The sequence below is a fragment of the Ammospiza caudacuta genome, chromosome 3 (assembly GCF_027887145.1).
Source record: "Ammospiza caudacuta isolate bAmmCau1 chromosome 3, bAmmCau1.pri, whole genome shotgun sequence".
Lineage (NCBI taxonomy): Eukaryota > Metazoa > Chordata > Aves > Passeriformes > Passerellidae > Ammospiza > Ammospiza caudacuta.
Window position 1 is genome coordinate 54,449,873 of NC_080595.1, and position 15,247 is coordinate 54,465,119.

The following is a 15,247-nucleotide window of genomic DNA, read 5'->3' on the forward strand; positions in this document are numbered from 1 at the left end:
AATTTTTTCTTTGACAGGTTTGACAGGATAAACCATCTCTGTGCTGGTTGCAAGTGGTTACAGTGCTGAGAATTGGGGTTACAGGTGTGCTTTATTAGCAGTAAATCATTCTGAAAGGAGTAACCCAGGGTAAGGAACTTCCTTGAAGCATTAGGGGATATGTTAGAGGGTTTTATGTGTTTGCATCTCTTGTAGATATGCCAGGAACCAAAGATGTACACATAAAATTGGCGGTCAAAATTAAGGAACACAGGCTATGCAAAGTGTGTTACTCTCTTCCCACACACATTTTTTTGTTTTTTTGTTAGATGGATCAAGATACTAATGTGCCAGTATATTTTACTTTGATAACAATGAATGTGGCTTTGCACCCTTTATCTCCATGATCTTATTCACGTGAGAATGTCTTGGCAAGCTCCATTTTTTACCCTTATATGCCCTTTTTGTGCAGTCTTTCAAACTTGTGTAATCACAACTGAGAGTATTCCTTAAGTGTAATTTCACTGCAAGGTGTCTTTTTTGAAAAAGTAACTGCAAAAATGGGAAAATGTATTAAAAACATTATTTCCTGAAGAGGCACAAGAGGATATAAATATACTAAAATAAACACGCACATAAGCAAATAATGAATCAAGCATCATTCCATTTGTACTTTGTCACACAGAACCCCAACACAGACCTTTTCAGTACTCTTTATGTTTTGGTATCAGTGGGAACCAGAAATAACAAAAGGAAACATTCAGGTGCTTTTGACAAAGCAGTGGCAGCTTCTGTAGTAAACTGAATAACACAAGCTTCAAATAGAGCACAGAGGTGGAAAGCAGTCACCAGGGCTAGGCTGTATGAACAAATATTTTTTTCATTTGGAGACCAAGCCCCGTACTAATACTACTCATTTGGGTAAAGAAAGACTTCAAATTTTTTTTTTAGAATGAGAAGCTTTATTTAATTAAAAATTACTAGAAAGCAGGGTGCGTACTTCTAAGTATGTATTAGGCCTGGATGAGTACACATAAAGCATTTGTTGCATACATTCTGTAATTAATTGAACTGGTGGTTGACAAGTAATTTATTTGAAGTCCACTGAATAATTGAAATTTATTATTAGAATGGACTGCAATGCTAAAAAAAAATGATTTATGATTACAAATATAGGACTCAGTACAGATACATTTATATACATGATTAACAGTCATGTTTTTTGGACAGAGCACTTCACACAGTACCTGTTCTCTTGTATCTGCATACAAACATTCTATTTTAAGTGGGTGAGGCTATGCAGGATGTAAGATTCTTCTTACTATGAATAAGGTTGACAAAATCTTAACTTGTCAGACCACCAACCAATCAAATTGACACATCTTATATCCAGCAACTGTCTGTACTTGGGACTGGATTTCCAGGTGATCACATCTTCATAGCACAACAGTCCACTTGAGACACTGATCTGTGTGAGTGTCTGGCCTCAAATTTAATAATACCTAATTAAAAATATAATTATATTATTCCATTGATTAAGTCCAGATTGTGGCTTTGCAATTTCAATATTTCTGACTTGAAGAAAATGTTAGTAAAGTTAGCATAATGGTTATTATAGAAATGTTCTTCTGCAACGCTGAACACCAATTTAAATATGGATAAGCACGTACTTTGGATATGCTTATTGGACCTAATGGTATATGCTTATTGGACCTAACATGCAGCAGAATCTCTCTAAATCACATGAGAAATACTGACTTTTGTGGGACTACAAGATTTCTGTGCACAGCAAACAAGTGTGTGCAAATATGTGATGTAGTATGTAGGAAAGTAGTTGTTTCATGTAACCACTATGGTCATTTAGGCTTCTCCAGCAACTTTGCCTCTTCAAATTTTTATTTAAAGAAATAGGGAAGTAGTTTAGTCCTCCTGTTGATGATAAAGGGTTACAAGCAGCTGTGGTGTTGGTGTCACGTGTCATACATTGTCAGCAGACATTTGCAGTTTCAGTTACAGTTTCTCCTTTGATTTGATTATGTTCTTCTCCTAAATTAAATAATTATAATGTGTGTACTGTGTGGTAATGGCAGCACTATCTATTCCAGGCCTTTAGAAATATGCTGCAGGTTCAGGAGAATTTGTAAGCAATAAACCTTCTCATCTAGTTTGTCATTTTAGGCAACTTACTTTCCATACACCTTCTCCAGTGGTTTATTTTTTACAAGGATGAAGAATCTGGGAATCATTCCAGTCTGACCTGTCACATCAATGGATTTTCACTGCCTTTCTTTAGCTGAGAACCTTTTTACTGCAAAGCTGTATTTTGAGGCTTTATATTCCAAATTTGGTCTCATCTCAGTCCAGCACTTCACATTGTCTGTTCTCTGTAACAACAATAGGTTATCTTTGTTTTCTGTGGCAAGGGTTAATCTTGCTCAGACAGGCCATTCTCAGTGTAGAAGATGCCTATCTGTGCTTCTCCCTTCCTGAGTGCTTGCTGCAGAGGAGCCTTGCTGCTATCCCTCTCAAGATTAGTTACACACTTTCTATGTGGATTACTTCCTGCTTTCCTTCAGCCTTTCATTTTGGTTGGCACCAGCAAATGTTGTTTCCATTTGTGTAAGTAGCTGTTTCGTGGGCCCTAGGATTTGGAAATGACAGACTCAATTCTAGTATGTTTTAAGTTTTGCTCTGAAATATGTACAGTAAGTCTGTCAAACCCATGAAAAATAATAAAGAAATATAAATATTCAAAATAGTTTCTATTTCCTAAAACTACTCAAAACTCAAGTTTGGTAGCTCCTTATTTGGAAACACACACCCTGTTTTCTTATCAGACATATCTTTATGAGTGGTGCAAACTATACCATCAATTTTTTCCCCAATTGATTATTTTTGGTTTTGGTTGTTTTTAGGAAAGCAGAGCAGATGTATGTAATTTTTCACACTTTGCCGTTCTTATGCGTCAGCCTGATGATATCATACTCAAGCACTAATAATGCTACTACTCGCCTTTTACATAAATTACCACTTCACAGCTTCAGAGCATAATACCAACATTACCTAATTACTCTAGAATTGAGCATGCACTCTTTTCCTCTTAGAGTAGAAGCTTAAATGGATTTAAATGGTCAAATGTAATCAGAAAGGAAAACAAGTCCTTTAATAGCTGTGCAGTGGTCTCATCAAAAGGCCAGGAGCCAGGGTATTTGTTCTCTCCTGTCTCCCAGCTCCAGCAGTGTAATTAAAATCAGACTTAAGCACCCGAATTCCTTTCTGCTTCTGAGACTCCTACATAGACCTCACTTTATCTCTCTGTAAAGTGGAAAAAATTGATACCTTTCTCCTAGAAAATGCCTAGCAGAGATATTTTTGGGTTAATGCCTAAGAATCACTACTGTGGCCACAGATATTTGACATCAAAGCATTTCACAGCTATCCTAGTTTTCTGCATTTATTTCAGATCATGAGTGGGGCTCCAGCCACCTTAATGTCAGTAGAAATAGTCATTTACCATCACTGACTTCAGTGTAGGCAGGACCCACTCTGCATTTTTAATCTCATCCAAAAGGTAACCCTTCCAATAACCTTGTGTTCAGTCCCACCCAAGCAACAGGACAAATTTCCCTCTCTTTTCTGCCTTCCCTGTGTCCTAAATATTCCACTCCCAGTGCCTCTTACCAATTACCTCTGCAAGACTCTTTGGAGGCTCTTGCTTCCTTTCTACTCCAGGATGAATTTTCCCTGCAAACTTTCAATCCTCATAGCTCTTGTCCAGGAAGATCACTGCAATTTTCCTTCCAAATAGCCCATTTCCTGCAGCTACATGCAGCACCCCCCAACCAAATCTCTCACAGGGTGAATGGCAGCAGTCCAGCAACATTCTATCAATCAATCACAGTGAAGTTACATTCTTTGACAACTTCTTTCCATAACCACATCCACTGCCTCTTTCTTCCCTGCATACTCTTGACACCCCAGTAACCAATTTCCATACATTTAGGAAATGTAAAATCCAACAACTTCCCTCACTATAATGCCCATACACAATAAACATGGTATGGAAGGTGTTCAGCGATAGCATGAATATGTGTTAGGGCTCTTGCATCCATCTGAAGTTGTCTTGAAGATCATAAGAAAAATATTTACTCCAAGGGTGAAGGCTGACCTACACTTGTACTTCAGTGAGGTTGTCTGTAGTTCTAATCCACTTCTTCCTCCACCATTCCCATGCCAGGATAGGAAGAGGATTATTACTTCTAATGGACATGTAAATATTGCTTTTACTCCTCCAAGAGTTTGAGGAATATCTACCACTCTATATTTTAACATACAGATTTTCTAGGAGTCGTCACATTTAAGGGCAAAACTCCTGACAGTTTGCAATGTTTTGAGCATTTCATTATTGTCTTTCATGTATAAAAATTTTCCAGGCTAGTTGACTGCTCAATATTATTAGTATTAGTATTATCTTGAATATTATATGGTCTTGAATATTATATTAGATCTTGCAGAACAAAACAAAATGTTCTGTGACTAATACTGACTTAAATTCAGTCTATAGCTCTGATTAATGCTATTTTAAACTGTCATATTGCTTCTCATGTATTACGGCTAGAAATCCCTTGCTCAATTTTTTTTTCTTTTTTTTTTTGCACAGCACAAGGGAACTTGATTTCAGAGAGAACAAATAGCTAAAAGGACATCTGAAATTCAGTCGCTTGTATTTTGCCTGAAGACAGGTATTCATAGCACAGGAAAAGCTGCTGGTACACTAAGTTCTGTATCTGCCTAACTAGCAATGCCAACATTAATGTCTTCTAGAGAACTCGTGATGCATCTGGCATTCAACAATACTTGAGGAAGGATTTCCTCATGGCTACAACTGAGAGGACAAAACTTTAATATAAAGCAACTCACCAGCTATATCATCACTGGTGGAGACATAAATCTGAGGGATTTTTGTCTTAACCCTGCTGACTCTTGAACACTGGAAATTGAAGGCTCTTGTCATTTTTATTTTCTGTACAACTGATGAAATGGTACCTCTGTGGCTTGTATAATCAGTTCGACTGATTACAACAGTTAATGGACTGACTCTGTTTACATGAGCAGAGAGGCTGTGTTTCCTTTCTTTTTTTATGTATGTTTAAGTCTTCTGGCTATTTACCACAGTAACAGTTTATGACCAGTTTTCTACAGATTAGTTACAGGCTGCATTGAAAGACTATGTCCTTTTACATGTTTCCTTATTATGAACTAGGTACATAAGCATGCCACGCACCACATCCATTCCATTCTTCATTGGACAAACGTTCATGTACTCTTTCTTTAAATGTCATCAATCTGCTCACTTGGAGTGCTGAGATTCTAGGATGCACTGCAGTCAGTAACTCAGGATATAAGCAGCACTTGGCATGATTGACCTCTACAAGTTCACTTGGTTTATTCTCTAGGCAGCTTTCTCTTCTGCATCCCTCTGAGGTTGGATAACTGAAATTTTCTATGAATATTTTTATATAATCATGTTACAATATCTTCTGTCATCCATTTTTTTTATTACAGCTTATTTTCTGAGTTTGACCACTTGCAGCACACTGAGCAGACATCTTCATTAAGCTGTCCATGCTGATGCCTCAATCTTTTTGTTGAAAGGTTACAATTAATTCAGAACCCATCTGTGTATATGAGTAGTTTAAATCATACCTTCCAAGGTTCATTACTGTGCACTCATCTACACTGCATTCCCTTTGCTGATGCATTACTCAGTTACTTAGTGTTGTCAAGGCTTACCAAGGTGCCTTACCAGCCTTGTCTTGCCCACTGCTCTTAGAGATCCAGCTTTTCTAGTAGGACCTCAATAAGTACATTAAACAATGCCACTGTTTGTATTGATCCTAGAGGCACCCCACTACTTAAATGCTGTGAAGAGAACCAAGCAATTATTCCTGTTCTGCCCCTGTGTGCTATCCCCTAACTGGATTTGCATCCATGACTGGCAGGGTGTTACCCACTCTTCTCTTCCTGACAACTGGCTTTCCTTAGTAGCCTTTTGTGAAAACTCTTTATTCAAAGCCTTTGCACTGTTTAAGTAACATCCCCCGGTTCCCCATTACCACTTCACAAAATTGCTCAAAATCCAAAGAACTGACATCAAAGCCTTCTTTCTTTTCACAAACTTTTGTTTGTTGACCCAGAAGATTTTGTTGCTATGAGTGTTGTTTTTTCAGTGTTCTGTACAGGTGACTTTCAGGTCTGTACTACTGCAGTGCTGCTGTGATGGGGAGCTACTTTATAAACTAAATCTCTTTCAGCAGGCTGTTGTGTTTTGTACAAGTAGCAATCTCTGCAGAAGCAGTTCTCTCAGCCACTCAGGAGCTGAAGAAAAAAAGGTAGAGAAATGAAGTTTCCTCAGTAATGATGCATCCACATACACACACCCCAGTTTGGGCCTTGCTGAGGGTTCACTTTTAACCCTACAGTCCCATGCTCATGTGGCTAAATTTGGTACTGACTGATCAGCAGCTGCCACCTTGTCCCTCAGGAAAATTCCTCAGGTTTTTTTGCCTGAAGGAGAGGCTTCTCTCAGACACCAGGTCTATCAGGTGCACGAGCCTGGGCTTCCCTCCCTCTCCAGGGCTCCTCTCTGCCTGCCACCCCACAGCTGCCTCACCCCAGCCTTGTTCATCCCTGGTGCCTCTTCTCAGGCCTCACACAACAGCTTCCACAACTCCTCAGTCCTCAAGTGGATCATTCTCCTCTTCCTGGCCACCACCTTGGCTAGCAGCACCCTCCCAAGTGCCCCTTTTGCTATGTCTGTTGGGGCAGGTGGCTGAGCACATTTTGGGATTTGGAGCAGGTTTGTCTTGGTGTCCCCATGAGCTGGGAACCATGAACCTGGAGGAGAGTTGTGGTCCTACATGGTGAGTCGCTTGTCTGGGCCCAGGAAATGAGCCAAAACTGTGCACAGGGATCACCTAGCTTTAGGTGAATCACCTTTATAAAACTCTTCTTCATAGGTGTGAGGAATGGAAAATTACTTAGAGAAAAGAAAGGATTTGAGATCACCTGGTGCCAGAAATTAGCAGCACCAAGTACTAGAGACTTGTGACAGTGTGTGGGAAGTGGTGCAGCACCCGAGAGCAGAAATTGAGGCCTTTCACAGGAAGGGACACACTTTCTTCCTTAAGGGGATTTAATGTGGGTGTTTGTTTCTTTTAGGTTTTTTTTGGGTTTTTTTTTTTTTTTTTTTTTTTAATTTACTGGCTATGAAGCACTGGTAATGGGTGGGACACAGCTCCTTTGGCCGTGTGGATGGAGTTGAAACAGTCACTGTCTAGGGAGCTCCATTTGCAGCTGTGCACTGATACTGATGGGGTTAGACCAGCCTTGTCAGTCCTCAGATACTCCAGAAGAAAACACTGGTGCAGACAAGGCCACTGCATCCCAAACAGCAGACACTGCAATTTTTGAAGATTGCTTTGCTTACTACTTGTCGGCCTTTGCTAGTGAAAAATAACAGGCATAAGTGTGTCAGGATGAGCTGTGATTCTGGTCAACATATGACCATCATGCCAGCATGGGGCAGGAGGCAAAGATGTGAGTTTGGTAGTGTGGGGCAAAGGTTGGACCACCTATTTTGCCAGCTTCTACAACACAGAGTAACTGCGTGGCAGAAGTGTGGACTCCTTCAAGAAACATGTGGTTGGATACCTTTTCTACTATTCCATGTGGCACAAGGAGAAGCAGCAACTCTTACCCTGAGCAACTTGCGTCCCAAATAATTTACCTCAATGGAATATACTTTAGGGCACTGTACTTACCTTATGGCTGGTGCTGTTGATACCACCTTGGTTTCCTGAAGTTTTAATTTCATGGTATTCTAGTTTGGCAAGTAAAAAGCTTAAAATATTTTTACATTCACTTTCACATTAACCTCAGAGTAGACCTTCCAAATCTGACACGCTGAAAATAAGTGACACTCATTTTGGATTAATTTTAAGGCACTCTTAAAAAGTATTACCTTCCCCCCTTCTGATAAAAGAATTTTGCAGTTACTTTCAATGATCCATTTAAAATCTCATTCTGCTTTTGAGGTCTTTTTGTAATCTAATTTAAATTTCTACTGCTTGGAAGACCTGCTAAGAATTCTTAATTGGTATATGGAATAGTAAATATAAAAACAAATGGCAAGGAATAGTGGAAGAGAACAAAACAGTTGGAATGCAATAGAAACAAGGATGACTTTGTTCCCACAATTCTAGCAATGTAGAGTTTTATCAGCATGCTGAATGTCAATTCTCTTCCATAACTTTCTATCCTCTTCTTCTACAGGATTTTTCCTTTCTGAATTATTTTTGGAATCATGGCTCTGCAAAATTCCATTTCCTCTCTTCACCCCTCTATTCCTCTACCAACTTCCTTGAAACCAAGAAATTAATTTCTTTCTCTAATAATTGCAGTGTGGAATGGAGATTATATCATAGAAATTAGAGATGCAAATGGGCAAGTTAGGTCATTCAGCAGTGCATCTGCACTGTGTATGCATGATGACTCCCTATACTGTAACGTTCTCTAGTGTTTTGTCCAATCCAATTTTGTAAATTGGGTTGACTTCTATTTAAATTGTGAGGCTGTTCTATAATACAGAGAGATTACCAAGAGGAATGTCCTACATATGACCCAATTTAGAGATTTTATTTTCTTTTTAATCAAGCTTTTGCCATATAACTTTTTAAAACTTCTTGCTGAAACCATATGGGAAAATGCACAGAAATCATCTAAGATCACTGAAATGGTGATGCAGCTTGCAATCCCTTTGAAGGAAAACTGAGGATTAATCTTGTCAATAAGTGCATTATGGGGAGTGCTTCCACAGCATTTCTTCCCACACAAGCACCCATTGCCCCAAATAGGAGCTGCTCAAGTGCACGAGCTGCAAAATCAATCCCCCTTTGTGTAACATCCCTTGAATAACAAACTAGAAGTGCAGTGTATTATTAGTTTATCTACAGTATGAAAGTCTCTCAGTTGTGTTTGCATTTGAAGGGCAAAATTATTATATAACTGCCTGAGCAAAGTTCCATTAATCTAACCCCAGAAATCTAAAGATTATTTGCCCTAGTTTATTCGGTGGAGAAGGAGACAGGAGGCACAATGTTATTTAGGCACCTCACTGTGCTTGAGTGATTTCAATGTGAGCTGGCCATCTACACAGCTGCTTAGTGCCTTAGACCTTTGTAGCTTTTGGCCTGAATATTTGGCTTGCCATTCCCTGTTATAAACACATCTTAGAAGTTCTAATTCAATAATTTATCATATGAGGCATTAGAAAGAATAGATGAGGCTTCAATATCTCCACTGCGTGGGACTTAAAAAAAAATTAATTGTAAATTGTTATGTATCAATGTTATGTTTTTGTTTTGTAAAGTAAACAGTAAGTGGGTACTCTTGGCACTTGGCTGCTTTGGAAATCAAGATTCTTTTTTCAGGTGCCTGAGGCTGTGCATGGCATTCCAGGTTGGAATACAGCAATGCATTTATAGTTATTTCCCCAATTGTCTCCACTTACAGAGCTCTCGTTTAGTTTACAAAGTGTTTTTGGTATGAGCTAACTAAATTTTGCTTCTTTTTAGAGAAACTAAACCAGAAGCTTCACTCTGCTTGCACACCAAAACCACTTTGACAGCTGGTGATGGTCCAAGTCTGTAATGCAACCCTTGAACAACTTGGAAATGCCTGGGGCAACACATGCTCATTCAGGGGATTGGACTAAATTTAGTCGGAATTTTCCCCAAACTGCTCGAATTAGAAATAAAGGGGCCTCAATACCAATAGTTTCGATTTACTTATCTGTGCTTATAACAGCAAATTAGTGGCTAATGATCAACTTAGCCTATATTTTAGGAATATAGTGTTAGGCCCCTGTCTGGCAGTTTGGACCCATGAGTGCATTAGTGACTCCCTACATGCCTTTTACAATTCCACTGGAAAAATAAATCATCCTTCTCTCTGGCTTAATCACTTGGAAACTACATCATCTTGAATTAAAATTGCTTTTTCCTATTTACAAAACCAGGAATGGTTTCTAAGAGCTCTGCCCCTCCCACATCACTTTCTTTGCCTCTTTTCCAGCTGGGTCCAGCATGATTCCAGTGCTGAGATAACAAAGCACCATGGGCAGGGTGATGTGGGTGGAGGCACATTGAGAGGGTGTAACTGCCCACCACACATTTAGATATCTTTTCACTGAATCAGGTGAAAAAGATAGTACTTAATGCCTTTAAGAAAAGGCTGCCTGCGTGACAAGTACAAATTATACTTCATGTTCCTGTAATTTGACCAGTCAACACCTGGTCTAAAACAAGTGATATGCTGTTAAAAGAGAATTCCAAAGCCACATCTAACAACAGACATATCATTTTCCAGATGAAATAAACAGGCAGTTAAACCCCCATCTGCACTCACCCCTCCCTAGAAACCAGAAAAGCTAAACTCAAAACTTAGCAAGTAAGATTTAAAAAAATTGAAGAAAATATAGGTAATGTCACACTAGTTTGTATTTGCAGGTTTGTTATTGTGATTATTAAAGGCTGTAAAATGAAATGTTTTGTATCATTATAAAACCAGAAATATTTTGAGATAAAACCTGGAAAATAAAGTTTCAGCAGATATGATCTCTATCAAAATATATTTTATCTTGATTAGAAAATAGATGTACTTCTTTAGTTTTGTGTCTGTAAATAAGAAAACTGAAGTGCTTAGGTGACCTTAGTTTAATAACTTCTGCTGGGAATTACTCTTTAAATTCTGTTAAATGACAGAACTGAGTGTAGGTGCTCAGCAGAAACAAAGCCAGTAAATAATTGTTCAAGAAAGTACTTTTGAATTATGGCACTTGGAGTAATAATGGTTTGGCTCTCTATAATACTATATAATTGACCCAACTTGGAGGGGAAACCAAACCAAACCAAACCAAAACTTGCTGAGAAAGAAGGACGTCTCTGTGCATCAGAAATATGCGGATGGAAAATAATTCAAGCAAGAATGAGAGCTTAAAACCACAGCAAAGAAAGAAGGAGTCTGCAAGATCCAGTGGCTACCAAGGAATAAAGGAGTTTGGGGCTTGGTATTGAGGGAAGTGCAGCCTCATCTGCTTGGCCAAAGCTGCAAGCTGAAGCCCCTTTCTTTGCTGTTGGCCAAAATCAGCAAAGCTTGAACAAGTTTGGGACTATCTCCCATAGATCCTCCAGTTCTGTGAGGGCAGGGATATCTGTCAGAATAGTGAATATTTAGTTGAGAGCATCCACCTTCATCACTGGCTTTTAAAAAAGTACATGGGACTGTGCTTTACATCCTGTTAGATGCATATCTGAGGGTGTCTTGTGGCTGGAGCCATTGACTGATGAATGTCTTACACTGTGCTGCTTAAGAAGTGTCTGTCCCAAGAGGTGCTGGGCACGGGCCATTCCTCCTGATCTTGTTAGATCCTACTGTGAATGAGGGCTTGTTTACACTTAGAGCTATTTTTGAGCAGTGCTGCATGTGGATGCAGTGGCCACACATGCATCATCAAGAACAATTAATCAGGAGCAACTCTGTGTGTAGACAAGCCCAAATTTAAGGTGAGGGTGGTCACAAGATGGTATTCTTCACCAAAGTGACCTCAGAGCAGATGTCATTTCCATGTGAATTATCATGCTCTTGGCAGGGAGAGAACAGGCTTTAGAGAATGATTTAATTTTTTATGACCAGCTACACCCTCATACACCACAGTTAACAATCCCCAGTCCCATGAACACTGGAATATGGATCATGAAGGCAAGCACCTCTTGCTATTGCTGCCGGGTATGTGCAGCGTGAGGCTTTCCATGTGTTTGGAGACACTTGTGAACTGGCTCTGGGTTGTGTTGGCCAAAGGTGTAAGTGCAGGGAAAAGAAAAGGTTAAGTGCAAGGAACCTAAGCCTTTGTCACTAAATGGTTTGTGTCACTCAGGCCAAGCTTGGGTTAAATTTTCTTGTTTACAACCAAATTATTGCTAGGGGAAGGCTGCTGACAAGTTCTTCTTGTGTGGGCAGCTTTTAAAGATGGAGATGGTTCAGTGTGCCACAAAGATAAGCTCTTGTTGCAATCACTGGAGTTTCCTGAGCTGGGGCTGGTAGGAAGTAAGATTATTCTGGAGGTGGGTTGGTGTGCTCAGGGAATATTTACCCATAGCTAAGGTGGCTCCCAAACTGGCTGTTACACTGTTTGTATGCAAGGTCTTTTCTGTACCATTTTGTGAAGAACTAATTGCCCATGTTTAGCTTGCTCATGATGCTTCTTTGTCCTTTTCTTCTCCCCTGCTTTTTGGTGCTCAGACCAAGAAGTCACTTCTCTGGTTCAGTGAATGGTTTGGTTTGACCCCAGTTCCACAATACTGGGATGATGTACTCTTTCTCCTTGGAATATTTAGTAGAGTTCACTCTGTATATAATTTCCCATGAAGCAATATGAAATACCTTGAAAACCAGTGTGTCACATGTTAGGATAGAGAAATTTTATTTTATTTTATTTTATTTTATTTTATTTTATTTTATTTTATTTTATTTTATTTTATTTTATTTTATTTTATTTTATTTTATTTTATTTTATTTTATTTTATTTTATTTTATTTTATTTTATTTTTTATATTTTATTTTGGAGAATGCAAAACACCAGGCAAATATTCAGATCATGTTTGTATTTCGTCTGATTTGGAGCCATGTATGAGCATACATTTTCAATATCTAAGGCCACAGCACATTTTTGAGCAAGTACCTCCAATTGAAGTTATTCTTCCTTAGTGGAAATTAGAGCCTGTGCAACTAACCTGATAGTTAAGGTGGTCATATGGGGGATTCAGATTCGTGTGTGTGTTCCAGGAAATGTACAAGTGAAGCAGCTGCAGTGGGACAGATTGAGACTAATTTTTTTCAAAACACTGAATGGCTTTGACATTTGACCAGTTCCTGGAGAAAGAGGAGAATAGGTTCAAGTTCTTTCAATGAATCAGGCAGAGTGGAGACTTCAGAATGTATTTCCCAATACACCTAATCCTGACAGATGTGTGCCCTGACCCTGCTGCACCCTCCTAACCTCCCCCACCAAATGCTGAATGTGACATTTGCAGCAGGGTGGGCATGAGGTGGGGCTGTGAGCAGCTTCACAGCCTAGCGTGTGCCTACCTGTTATCTCCTGCTCTGCCCTCAAATATAAGCAGGACCTGTGGGTTGCAGTACTGCTGAAATGTTAACCTGAGGCACCTAAACTCGGAGTTAGGCACTCAAATAATTTGTAGATTTAGTTCATAAAATCTAGAGGGTTGAATAGCTTAATATTTGGTTTCTATAATAAGAACTTTGTTTTGGCATTAAAAATGTATATTTCATGCTTGTATATATTTGGCATTTTTTAATTACTCATTTTTCTAATACTCTTGTGGGGAAGGTCTTTTTCAAATTAAATGATTCTCTCATTCTGTGCTATAATTTATATTGTAATGTCACATAACTCAAATGCAATTCTAGGAATAGCATATTTGGTATGAATAGTTCTTTTTCTTGTTACATTTTGACTATGCTTAAATAAATAAACTATATCAGAAAGGGATATGGCCTTTAAAAATGTCAGATATTAAAAGTTACTGCAATTTTGTTCACTTAAATTCATGGAAGTGGCATTCGGATGACAGATACCCAAGGTTTTGCTGACCTTGGGAACATTACTGAGTAATCAGTCATTAAGTAATCATGAAGTGTTCATGAACACTTCAGTGTTCAGCACTTAACATACTTTCCCTTGAAAGCAGGAATCTTCTTGCTCCATCTTCTATACTGTCACCCAAATTTGTCCTAATTTTAAGGGAACACTGTTCTTCATTCCTTGTTTGCTTTTTCCTGTCACATCTCTTCTAAATGGGAGTAATAGCCTTCTGTTCAACTTTTGATTTTGTGTGTGTGTCTCTTAAAGACTATAATAAAACTTGAGGTTTATGTCTTGACTGTAGAAGGGCTGAGTTCTGCCTTCAGGTAGAAAGGCATAATTCCCCTTGAAATAAATGGAACTCAAAGATATTTTTTGCAAAATTCTGCGAGGAAGGTGAGCAAAGCATTATGACACCAACCTTTGCAGATAATCTGAGACAAAGAGAATTAATGAATTGTTGGGATCCATTCAAAAATCATTGCTTAAAGCTGCTGCTGGCACTCAGGAGTTTCTGGGCTCCCAGTCCTATGTGCAATCCATGTGGCTGTAATTCTGAAACCAAGGCACCCCTAGGTGATGGGTAAATTACTCCTCCAAGAGGTTCCGTGGCAGGTTTTTGAGATTCTCCAGCTTAGTGTGCAGACAACCAAACTGGCACATGGACCCACACACTGCTTTGCAGTTTATGGAAGCAAACCAACAGTGAAGCAAAGGCCCTGGATGCCATGGCTGAAGGATGAGCTGTGATGTCTGGTGTACAGGGCAGTACTGTTGATGCTCAACACACAGGAGGCAGGGCAGGGAGAACAGAGGGGACATGGAACAGGGAACATCATGATGAGAGAGGTTAGGTTGGGAGTGGACAGAAAAGAAAATGTGAGGAGTATGAGAGAAAAAGCAGAATGTGAAGGAAAGGGATTATAGAGCTCAATTAGAGAAAAGCTTATTAATTGATGCAATTTCTTATCATTTGAAGAATGACTATTACATATGTCTATATACCTACATCATGACAGTGTTACTGTGGAAGGTATTCCAGGAATTATTGATTGCTTCTTCTGCAACACAAAGAAATAATTGTTTGATTATTTGATTTTCTGAGTTTAACAAAGTTAGTGTTGTAGTTTGTGATGGATTGGAATCAGATTTGCCAAGGCACAATGAATTAAACTGATTCCTGAAAAAACAACAGTTTGCACTTGCTCCCCCTGATATTAATATCATATTTCAAAATTACTTATAATAAAGTAGAATTGTGCTTTTACATGAAAGCCCTGATTTCTTGAGCATTAAATTTTCTATTAGATGCAACGGGCATCCATTTAATGGCTAAGAATGGAAAATATATGCCCATATTTTGTCTCTAAAACTCTAGTGTAAAATCTACCTACAGCCACCTGCCTTTTTATTCTGAACTACTATAAGGGACCCTCCTAAAAATTTCTTGGTTAGAAATAACATGTTCTGTTAAAATTCACTTTTCTAATATAATCCATATTATTAAAAATATTCTGAAATATTTTAATTCACTGGTAAGATGCA